The 11,971-nt window shown below is 40.4% G+C and overlaps 1 protein-coding gene and 1 long non-coding RNA gene across 5 annotated transcripts in view; both read right to left on the bottom strand.

The window, feature by feature from the left end:
* Nucleotides 1-11,971, bottom strand: part of unc5cb (unc-5 netrin receptor Cb) — a 263,540-nt gene that overhangs the window by 79,378 nt on the left and 172,191 nt on the right.
* Nucleotides 2,287-11,002, bottom strand: LOC147841938 (uncharacterized). The gene is made up of 3 exons (XR_015500672.1): nt 8,467-11,002; nt 3,843-3,972; nt 2,287-3,796 (listed from the first exon to the last, which is right to left on the bottom strand). It is a non-coding gene; the product is annotated as an uncharacterized LOC147841938 (long non-coding RNA).

The following is an 11,971-nucleotide window of genomic DNA, read 5'->3' as shown; positions in this document are numbered from 1 at the left end:
GTGTCTAGATAGAAAATGCTTTTGACTTTAATAATTTTTAAGATCAGCTTTTTTTTTTTTTTTTGCTGTTGCCGTGCTGAAAAGACAGTGTGTACAGGAGTGTTGGAGAGCATCAAATCAGGTCATTGGCACTGCAGTTGTGTATTTTAGTCCGTGTTTCAATCACAATCACATGTTTTCTCCACATTCTGCCAAGCGAAAACTTCCTCTTGTCCAACAATAGTTTGTAGCGTGCTAAATCAAGCTTCTCCTTAATATTTGTTCTCAATATTTTGGTTTTGTCACATTAACAGCGGTTGAACGGAGCGGCTCGATTTAAAGCACTTCGGGGTTCTCCACAAAATGTAATCCATATATTATTTTTTGAGTGTCGTTCTAGGGCCAAAACCCTGAGTGCTGAATAATGTAAGGTGGAGCTGGACATGCTGGAAATGAGCAAACACACACACGGAATTTATGACCGCCTCTAATGGGCCAAACGCATTACAATGCCATTCTGTGATATGTTGCGGCGCACAACATTTCTGCCTATTATAAATTAATGCCATAGACGATAGACGGCCGTTTCTGTCTCCATACTTTTAGCAACTAACAGTAGAGAAACTTTGAGAGAGAAAAAAAGACATACAGTATGTTACATATGTTGATGAATCTAACGGAAGGCCTTAAAACACTTTGATCAATTCGATATTCAATACTGCCTCCTTGGATCAATTACTATTGTTGTTGTATCACCATAGCAACATAAGAATCACCACAACAGATCACTTACTATTGTTGTTGTATCACCATAGCAACTATAGAATCACCACAACAGATTAATTACTATTGCTGTTGTATCACCATAACAACATAAGAATCACCACAACAGATCACTCACTATTGTTGTTCTATCACCGTTGTTGTTGTATCACCATATCAACTGTAGAATAACCACAACAAATCAATTAATATTGTTGTATCACCATAGCTACTATAGAATTACCAGAACAGATTAATTACTGTACTTATTGTATCCCCATAGTAACCACAGAATCACCACAATAGATTAATTACCATATTTGTTGTATCACTATAGCTACTATAGAATCATCACAACAGAACAATTATTACTGTTGTTGCATCACCATAGCAACTACAAAATCACCACAACAGATTAATTACTAATGTTGTTGTATTGCCATAGCAACATAAGAATCACCACAACAGATTACTTACTATCGTTGTTGTATCACCATAGCGACAACAGAATCACCACAACAGATAAATTACTTATGTTGTCGGATCACCATAGCAACTATAGAATCACCACAACAGATAAATTATTATTGTTGTTGTATCACCATAGCAACAGGTACAGAATCACCACAACAGATTAATTACTGTATTTGTTGTATAACCATAGCAACCACAGAATGATCAAAAAAGATCATTTAGTATATTTGGTGTATGCCCATAGCAACTATAGAATCATCACAACAGAACAATTACTATAGTGGTTGAATCACCATAGCAACTACAGAATCACCACAACAGATCAGTTACTATTGTTGTTGTATAAGCATAGCAACTACAGAATCACCACAACAGATTAATTCCTATTGTTGTTCTATTACCATTGTTGTTGTATCACCATAGCAACTATAGAATCACCACAACAGATTAATTACTATATTAGTTGTATCACTATAGCGTCTACAGAATCAAACCGTCAAACGATCAATCGCTATTGTTGTTGTTGTATCACCATAGCAACTACAAAATTACCACAACAGACATACACCCACACGGACACACCAGAGACTTTTTTTACATCTTGGTAAAAAAGAAGTATAATAGCCTCCTTTTAAATCCTACTGATTTGGCTAATAAAGCATCATAAAACACTGTTAGCAGCAACCGTCCTGCAATCCTGGCAACACAACAGTGATTTCAGTCCTGCCAAACATTTTATTCACACAAAAAAATAAAAGATTCAAGCATTTAACTTTATCCGAATCCTACAAAGGCCTCAAAAGATTGAAAGCTGGCACTAAGAGTGAACTAAACAAACCCCTATCATCGAGTATTAGGATTCAGTGCGGAAACACCCTGGCCGATACCCAAAAGAGCCCAGCAACACAACAGGGATAAAACACAATACAATAAAAGGCTTTGAGCTCCACTACTGTATAAAGCTGTGGAGTGAGGAGGGTTTGGTGGAGATGCAACAAAACGTGTCCTGTTGGCTTTGGACAGGAGATGGGCTTGAGGGAGAATATCACAGCTTGTGTTGGCAGAAATGCTGACGGCTGAACCTCTGACCGCACGAACCCGCTGGCGTCCCATGATCCTCTGCTGCCAGGCGGAGGCCGCACACGTGGACGCATATGAAAACCATTACTTTAATTGCCAGTGTTCGGCTACTTGTGCTAAATTACACAAGTTAGAGAGAAATTAGGGGCCATTTCCATACTGGAAGCCGCCCGTCACACCTCTGGAGAGATGGAGCTGGCGGGATTTGTGGTGGCCCACATGAGGGAAAAAATACTGTGGTAATTTAAAGTAAATAATATAGTGATTTTGAACCATACTACTAGTGAAGTGTATTAAACTGTATATATTACAGTATTTACAGCACTTTGTTACTGAATGCTATAGTATTAGGTATCGTGAGCTGATACACTAGTAAACTGTGGTGATTGGTTGTATAATAAACCGAAGAGTTGGGGACAACTGCCCTATTGGGTCATTTGTTTACATTGCTATAGTTGTACTGTTACCATAGCAACTATAGAATCACCAGCACAACCGATTAATTACTGTAGTTATTGTGTGATCATAGCAACTATAGACAGCGACCACAACAGATCAATTGATATTGTGGTTGTATCACTATAGCAACCATAGAATCACCACAACAGATCAACTACTATTGTACTTGTACCACTATAGCAACTATAGAATCCCCACCATAACTGATTAATTACAGTAGTAGATGTATCACCATAGCAATTATAGGATAACCACAATAAATCAATTACTATTGTTGTTATATCACCATAGCAACTATGACGGGCCCGGACATATTGTTTAACTTTTGCTTTCAGTCCATTTGTTTTTTTTTTTTTTTGCTCATTAAAAATTATTATTAGAATTATAATTAATTAGTTCTCTGCCTCCTTTTCGATGGCCGAACTTCATTACACAGATCAATAGCTTTTGTTAGGTCAACATAGCAACTATAAAATCACCACAACAGATCAATTATTGTTATTATTCTTGTTGTATCAACATAGTAGATCACTTGCTATTGTATCACTATAGCAACTATAGAATCACCACAGCTGATTATTTACTATTGTTGTTGTATCACCATAGCAACTATAGAGTCATTGCAACAGATCAATCACTATTGTTGCTGTATCACTATAGGAACCACAAAGTCACCACAACAGATCAATTCCTATTGTTGTCGGCTCACCATAGCAACTACATAATCACCACAACAGATCAATTATTGTTGTTGTATCACCATAGCAACTATAGAATCACCACCACAAACCAATTAATTATTGTAGTTGTTGCATCACCATAGCAACTACAGAATCACCACAACAGATCAACTACTATTGTTGCTGTATCACCATAGCAACTATAGAATTACCAAAACAGATCAATAACTATTGTTGTTGTATCACCATAGCAACTGTGGAATCACTACATCAGATCAGTTGCTATTGCTATTGTGTCACCAAAGCAACTATAGAATCACAACAACAGATCAATTACTATTGTTGTTGTATCACCATAGCAACTATAAAGTAATTGCAACCGATCAATAGCTATTATTGTTGTATTACTATAGCAACTACAAAATCACCACATAACATCAATTCCTATTGTTGTTGTATCACCATAGCAACTAAAGAATCACCACAGATCAATAGCTATTGTTGTTGCATCACCATAGCAACTATAGAATCATTACAACTGTGATATATTGATGTTTGCATTTTTGTATTTGAAACAATAGGGACTCCGTAGTACGGATGTAGTTGATATAGTTCTGGCAGTTTCGGATGAAAGCTGAAAGTAAAGCTGTTGCTTAATACGGACGCTCCGACTCAAGTGTATCTTTTACAGTCAGATATATCACAGTAAAAGTTGGCGACGAGGATAAACTAATGCTCGGATGATGGCACTCATTGGAAGTATAGGTGAATTTGCTCCGAAAGCAGAATCTTGGTCGGCCTACATTGAACGGCTGGAACAGTTCTTTGTGGCGAATGAGATAAGCCAGGAGAAGCAGGTTGCAACACTCTTGAGCGTGATGGGGGCAACAACCTATGGTTTACTGAGGAACTTGGTACAACCAGAAAAGCCAAAGGATAAGTCGTACAAAGAAATTGTCGACACCTTAAAGAGTCATTTTGAACCAAAGCCGTTACTGATTGCCGAAAGATTTCGTTTTAATCATTGCAATCAAAGAGCCGATGAAACAGTTACGGAATATGCAGCGGAGCTGAAACAGTGTGCTGTGAGTTGTGAGTTCGGGGCAACGCTGGATGAAGCATTGCGTGATCGATTCGTGAGTGGAATCCGCAACGAAGCCTGCCAGCGACGGCTGTTGTCAGAATCTAATCTGACGTTTGCACGAGCGTTCGAAATCGCATTAAGCATGGAGACAGCTGAGAAAGACACGCAGCAGTTGCGAGGGCATGACTCGCACTCGAGTGTTGTACATAAGGTGGAAGTGCGACCTTTCAGTCAACGAGAGAAAAAGTGCTATAGATGTCATGGGAAAAATCATAGCGCTCAGGTATGTCATTTTAAGGATGCAAGGTGCCATAACTGCGGAAAAATTGGGCACATTAAGAGAGCATGCAGAGGAAAGATGGAAGTTGGAAAAAGGAAATTGTATGCAGAGAAGAATACTAAATATGTGGAGGCAGAGGAAGCTGAATTACCCATGTTTTCACTACGGGCTGAGGAAAATAGCAAAAAGTCATTCACAGAGACGTTTGATGTAAATGGCAAGGAAATTATGATGGAAATTGATACTGGCGCGGCCGTGAGTATCATATCTGAGAAAGAATTTAAGGCGGTATTCCCAACTGAGCCACTAGAGGTCGCCAGAGTCAAGCTAAAAACTTATACAGGTTAGCTTATGCCTGTATTAGGACAGTTTGAAGCAAAAGTGAGCTATGATGGGCAAACTGAAGTGCTAAGTTTGATTGTGGTGAAAGGAGAGGGGCCTTCGTTGTGTGGCAGGAATTGGCTGCAAAAACTCTCATTGAATTGGAGGAAAATTAAGCATGTCAGTCAAGTGCAACAAGTCACGTCTATTGAAGAGGTGCTGGAGTCATGCTCTGAGGTGTTTAAAGAGGAATTGGGCACACTCAGAGGGCTTAAGGCAAAAATACGAGTTAATCCTGAAATTTCTCCACGGTTTTGTAAAGCTCGTCCACTGCCTTTTTCAATGAAAGCTCAAGTTGATGCAGAATTAGACCGGTTGGAGAAGGCTGGCATAATCACGCCTGTTAAATACAGTGAATGGGCAGCACCCATTGTGCCAGTGGTAAAAAAAGACAAGACTCTAAGATTGTGTGGAGACTACAAATTAACTGTGAATCAAGCAGTCACTACAGAAATTTATCCACTACCGCGGATTGAGGAGTTGATGGCTACACTGAGTGGAGGTACCATTTTTTCCAAGATTGACCTGGCTTCCGCGTATCAGCAGGTCCTTCTTGAAGATGAGTCCAAAGAGTTGCTAACCATCAACACGCACCGAGGATTATTTGTCTATAATAGACTTCCCTTCGGTGTCAGTTCAGCGCCCTCTATTTTTCAAAGAATTATGGAGAATCTCATGAGAGATCTTGATGTTATTGTTTACCTTGATGACTTATTGGTCACTGGAAAAACAGAGCAGGAACACCTGCAGAGACTACAGGCGGTGCTGAAAAGACTCCAGGAGAACGGTTTGAGGGTAAAAAAATCTAAATGTGAATTTGGAAAAAGCCAAATTGAGTATTTAGGATTTGTGCTAAACAGCCAGGGCCTTCATCCATCCCCAGACAAAGTGGATGCAGTCAAGAATGCACCAGTACCTACCTGCGTGAAGGAGCTGAAAGCTTTTTTGGGGTTGGTCAATTACTATGGCCGTTTTTTGCCCAACCAGAGTACTATGGCTGCCCCGCTCTACAGACTGCTGAGAGATAACGTGCCATGGGAATGGAAACAGTCTGAGCAAGAAGCTTTTGAAAAATGTAAAGATTTGCTGACAAACGAAAAGGTTTTAATTCACTATGATCCTAGTCTACCACTTACCTTAGCTTGTGATTCTTCTGCCTATGGGATCGGCGCTGTGTTGCAACACACCATGCCCACCGGAGAAGAACGTCCCATTGCTTACGCCTCGCGGACACTGTCACCTGCTGAAAAAAAGTATTCGCAGATTGAAAAGGAGGGGTTGTCGCTGATCTTTGGAATAAAAAAATTTCACCAGTACCTTTGGGGAAGAAAGTTCAAGATGGTAACTGACCATAAACCTTTGTTGACTTTGTTTGGAGAGCACAAAAGTCTACCCACCATGGCAGCAGCCAGAATTCAAAGGTGGGCAATCATTCTGTCCGCTTACGATTACCACATTGAGTACTGTCCCTCAGAGAAAAACAGTAATGCAGATGGCCTTTCACGTGTTCCCTTACCGGAGATGACTGATGGGGGCACAGCTGCCCTATCAGAGCATATTCATGCACTAATAGCGGAGCACTTCGAACAAGCTCCTTTGAAGGCAGAACATGTGTCTCGTGTAACACGCAGAGACAAGGTGTTATCCAAGGTGCTTAAATATGTCATGGAAGGTTGGCCAATGAATGTGGATGAAAATCTAAAGGCCTATCACTTGCGGAGGTTAGAACTGTCGGCAGAGAGAGGATGTGTACTTTGGGGCACCAGAGTTATAATTCCTGAAAAACTGAGAAAAATTGTGCTGAAAGAGTTGCATGTCGGCCATCAAGGGATGGTAAAGATGAAGGCACTTGCCCGCAAGTATGTGTGGTGGCCTAAAATGGATGCAGAACTGGAACAGGTTTGTAGAACCTGTGAGCCATGTCAGATGGAACAAAAAGCACCCCGCCAGGTTCCTTTACACCCCTGGGAATTTCCTGGTCAGAGCTGGAAGAGATTACACATAGACTTTGCTGGTCCTTTCTTAGGACACACATTTATGATTATTGTGGATGCATATTCAAAGTGGCTGGAGGTATTTAGAATGCCTAACCTTACTTCACAATCCACCATTTCAAGGCTGAGAAGGCTGTTTGCAGCATACGGACTTCCGGAACACATAGTCACAGACAATGGAACACAATTCACTTCGGAAGAGTTTAAAAATTTTATGCAGCAAAATGGCATTCTTCATTCCACAAGTGCCCCAGGTCATCCCGCTACCAATGGCCTTGCAGAAAGGTATGTGCAGACATTTAAAGGGGGAATAAAGAAACTTGCACACGTGACAATGGACTTGGAGGATAAGATCTCACTGTTTTTAATGCAGTATCGCACTACTCCGAACTGCACTACAGGGCAATCACCAGCCGATCTTTTCCTTAACAGACATGTGCGCACTCGGCTGGACTTTGTTCACCCAGATGTCACTGTTGCTGTTCGCAGGAAACAGTACCTACAAAAGTTCCATCATGACAAAAGGTCTGTGGAGAGATCATTCTCTGAGAAGGATGCGGTTTACCTTCGTAATACCACAGGAAAAGGGAACAAATGGGTTCCTGGAGTGATAGTAAAGCAAACCGGTCCTGTGTCTTATAACGTTCAGGGACAAGACACAGATGGCACTTTCAGGAGACATTGTGATCAGTTAAGACCACGGGTTGTAGTGGATGATCCTGTTGAACAGATGGACTGCTCTGAGACTGGGACTGAAACTTCCGTTAGACCCTGTGCATCAGAAGAGGAGGAACCGGTCATTTCAGAGACTTCTGAAAAGGACAGTGTAGGAAATACAAGCATGGCACAGGGTCTACGTCGCTCATCTAGAATTAGAAAGACACCAAAACGCTATGACCCATAATGCTTAGGAATTACAACTGTGCAAATGCAACCAAGTTTAAAATTTGCAATGGTCTCGTAATATACTAGGTTTAGTATTTTTTTTTTTCTCTCTCTGCTGTTGTGTTAATGCAAGAAGAATTTAACAGCTACTGTTAGTTTTGATAGTAATGTTGTTGCATGTGCAGTTTTTTTTTTTATGTGAAGGTAACAGTAAATGTACTGTGTTTAAAAAGGGGGGTAATGTGATATATTGATGTTTGCATTTTTGTATTTGAAACAATAGGGACTCCGTAGTACGGATGTAGTTGATATAGTTCTGGCAGTTTCGGATGAAAGCTGAAAGTAAAGCTGTTGCTTAATACGGACGCTCCGACTCAAGTGTATCTTTTACAGTCAGATATATCACACAACAGATCAATTACTATTGTTGTTGTGTCACCATAGCAACTACAGAATCACGACAGATCAATAGCTATTGTTGTGTTACCATAGCAACTATAGAATCTGAGTGTGCATCAGAATTAGCATGCAATCATTCTACGCCTACAACTGCTGCTGGGTATACAGTAAATCTATAACATGCACAATATGCACATTTCTCCAGTGTATGCAATATCCAGATGACCCACTTCATATGTAACAATGTGCATATAATATCACCCCCCAGAATGCAATGCACTGCACTTAAATTTACATTTCCAGTCCACCGAAATGAATGTCAAGCATGAAATTGAGACATTTCTGGATGTCTATGGATTCCTCTTGCTGAATTAAACATCTGTGCTTTAAGTTTTATGGTTTATGTATAGTATGTGAAACATGAAGTATTGGAATGATCAAAATTCTGCTGTATATATTTCTTTTTATTTCAGAAATGCTGCTTAGGGAAAGATAAAACTGCATATAGCGCACTCTATGTTAATGCATGCCACATTAAAACAATGTGTCGCATATTTAAATATAGGGTCACACTTTACAATAAGGTTCAATTAATTAATGTTGGTTAACATGAACTAAGATTAAACAATACTTGTATATCATCTATTAATCAATGCATAATATTAACTAATGCATTATTAAAATACACAGTTGTGTTCATCATTAGGTAACTTGCTGTGAGTTAACATAAAGTATCAAGGACTTTATTTTCATTAACTACCAATAACAAATATGAATAAATACTGCAATAAACATATTGTGCATTGTTTGTTCATGTTAGGGAAGCCCAGTTGTCAATTAATTTGTTTATTATAATCATTTTTATTTCTTTCATAATGTGTTTATTGTATAATGGATGTTCTGTATTAAACTGATTTTAAAAAGCAATAATAAACAGCAATTTATTATAAAATAAATAAAATAAGACACTGACACTGGTAAAAGATGCTCACTGTGACACTGTAAGATCATGAGAAAATAATATAGTGTATAATAAAGAATAATGGGGACAGAGTATGTTCATGTGCAGTAAAAAGACAAACTTTTCTTAATTGGTCAGTTCACCCAATAATTGAAGATTATGTCATCCTTTAATATCCTCCATTTGTTTAAACCTGTTTGAATTTCTTTATTCAGTTGAACACAAAAGAAGATATTTTGAGGAATGTTCTGAACCGGTAACCATTGACATCCACAGTATTTGATTTCCTACTATTGATGTGGTTACCAATGTCCAACATATTATTCCATGACAATATATTTTGAGCAGAAATGAAGCTTTAGAAGCAGTTGAGTGTGAGTAAACGGTCAGTAAATGTTAATTTAGGGTGAACCTTTGCAAAACTGTTGCAAAAGTCGATGGTTTTATCACATTTGATTGATCGATGAGTGTAAATGTAAGTGCATTCACAGCGTAGGCCTCAGAGGACTGTACAGTATATGACCTCAGCACTGTACAGTAGAGAGAATCAGTGGTTCGTGTTCAACACAATCTGTGTCCAGATCCGAGCTCGCGTCCTCATAACTCACACACTCACAAATCACGCTCACAATTAATATCCTCAGCCCGAGCACAGAGCTTCTACAGCTGCTGGACTTTATGGCGTTTCCATTGATCACCGATCCACAACAACAAAACGCTGCTTATTTATCGCTCTGGAGTGTTACTCAGACCCTGATTAAAACATCTGTCACACGCTAAAAAAGCTATCGTGATCCATAAGTCTCCAGAGAGAGAGAAAGAGAGAGAGAGAGACAGAGTGAGACAGAGAGAGAGAGACAGAGAGAGAGAGAGACAGAGAGAGAGAGAGAGAGAGAGAGAGAGAGAGAGAGACAGAGAGAGAGAGACAGAGTGAGACAGAGAGAGAGAGAGACAGAGAGAGAGAGAGACAGAGAGAGAGAGAGAGAGAGAGAGAGAGAGACAGAGAGAGACTAGTTGGTTTGAATCAAATCAGACTGATTCAGAATAAGAGTCGGTATTTATGAGCTCATCGAATGTATTCATTTGAAGAATCAGTCCATGTCCTATATGCTGAAGATTTTCTGATTGTGCTGTTTGTTTTCTTTAGCATACAATTACATTTAGCAGAATTTAAAAGTCAAAGTCACTGTAAAATCTTATCAACATAATGTGTGTGTACACTTGATTAAACACTCCTAAAATAAAAATGTAGATGACCTCATTCTTTGGGAACTGATTGGAACATTGGAAGATGGAAACAAAACACACCCTGGTGCCTCCACCCAAAAGCACTGATAGCTCCGCCATAAAGCACGGACAGCCCCACCTTAAAGGACAGATAGCTTCGCCCTAAAGCACTGTTAGCCCTACATAAAAACACTGATAGCCCTGCCCTAAAGCACTGATAGCCCCACCCCAAATAACTGATAGCCTTGCCTTAAAAGACTAATAGCCCCACCCTAAAACACTGATAGTCCTGCCCTAAAGGACTGATAGCTCCATCCAAAAGCACTGATAACCCCGCCCCAAATGACTGATAGCCCCACCCTAAAGCACTGATAGCCCTGCCCCAATTGACTAAAGGCCTTGCCCTAAAATATTAGTAGCAATGCCCTAAAGTACTGATAGCCCCGCCCTAAAGGACTGATATCCCTGCCCTAAATGACTGATAGCCACGCATTAAAGCACTGATATTACCGCCCTAAAGTACTGATATCCCCGCCCTAAAGTACTGATATCCCCGCCCTAAAGGACTGATAGCCTCGCCCTAAATGACTGATATCCCCGCCTTAAATGACTGATAGCCACGCATTAAAGCACTGATATTACCGCCCTAAAGTACTGATATCCCCGCCCTAAAGTACTGATATCCCCGCCCTAAAGTACTGATATCCCCGCCCTAAAGTAATGATATCCCCGCCCTAAAGTACAGATATCCCTGCCCTAAAGCACTGATAGCTCCACCCTAAATGACTGATGGCCCAGCGTTAAAGAACTGACAGCCCCGCCCCAAATGACTGATAGCCCCATCGCAAAAGACTGATAGCCCCGCCCTAAAGCACTGTTAGCCCAGCCCTAAAGCACTAATAGCCCCACCCTAAAGCACTGATAGCCCCGCCCTATTGCACTGATAGCCCAACCCTAAAGCACTAATGGCCCAACCCAAAAGTACTGATAGCCCCGCCCTGAAGGACTGAAAGCCCCACCCTAAAGCACTGATATCCCGCCATAAATGACTGATAGCCAAGCCTTAAAGAACTGATAGCCCCGCCCTAAATGACAGATAGCCCCATCCCAAAAGACTGATAGCCCCGCCCTAAAGCACTGTTAGCCCAGCCACGAAGCACTGATGGCCCTGCAAAAGCAATAATAACCCCACCCCAAAAAAATTTACAGCTCCATCCTAAAACTCTGATAGCCCCGCCCTAAAGCACTGATAGCCCCACCCTAAAACACTGATAGCCTTGCCCTAAAAGACTGATAGAACTGATGTGTATGATTGTCTGTGTGTGT

Source organism: Danio rerio, chromosome 10, assembly GCF_052040795.2.
Source record: "Danio rerio strain M-AB ecotype USA chromosome 10, GRCz13ab, whole genome shotgun sequence".
Taxonomy (NCBI): Eukaryota; Metazoa; Chordata; class Actinopteri; order Cypriniformes; family Danionidae; genus Danio; species Danio rerio.
The sequence above is the reverse complement of the archived record's forward strand: the minus strand, read 5'-3'. Positions and strand labels throughout refer to the sequence as shown.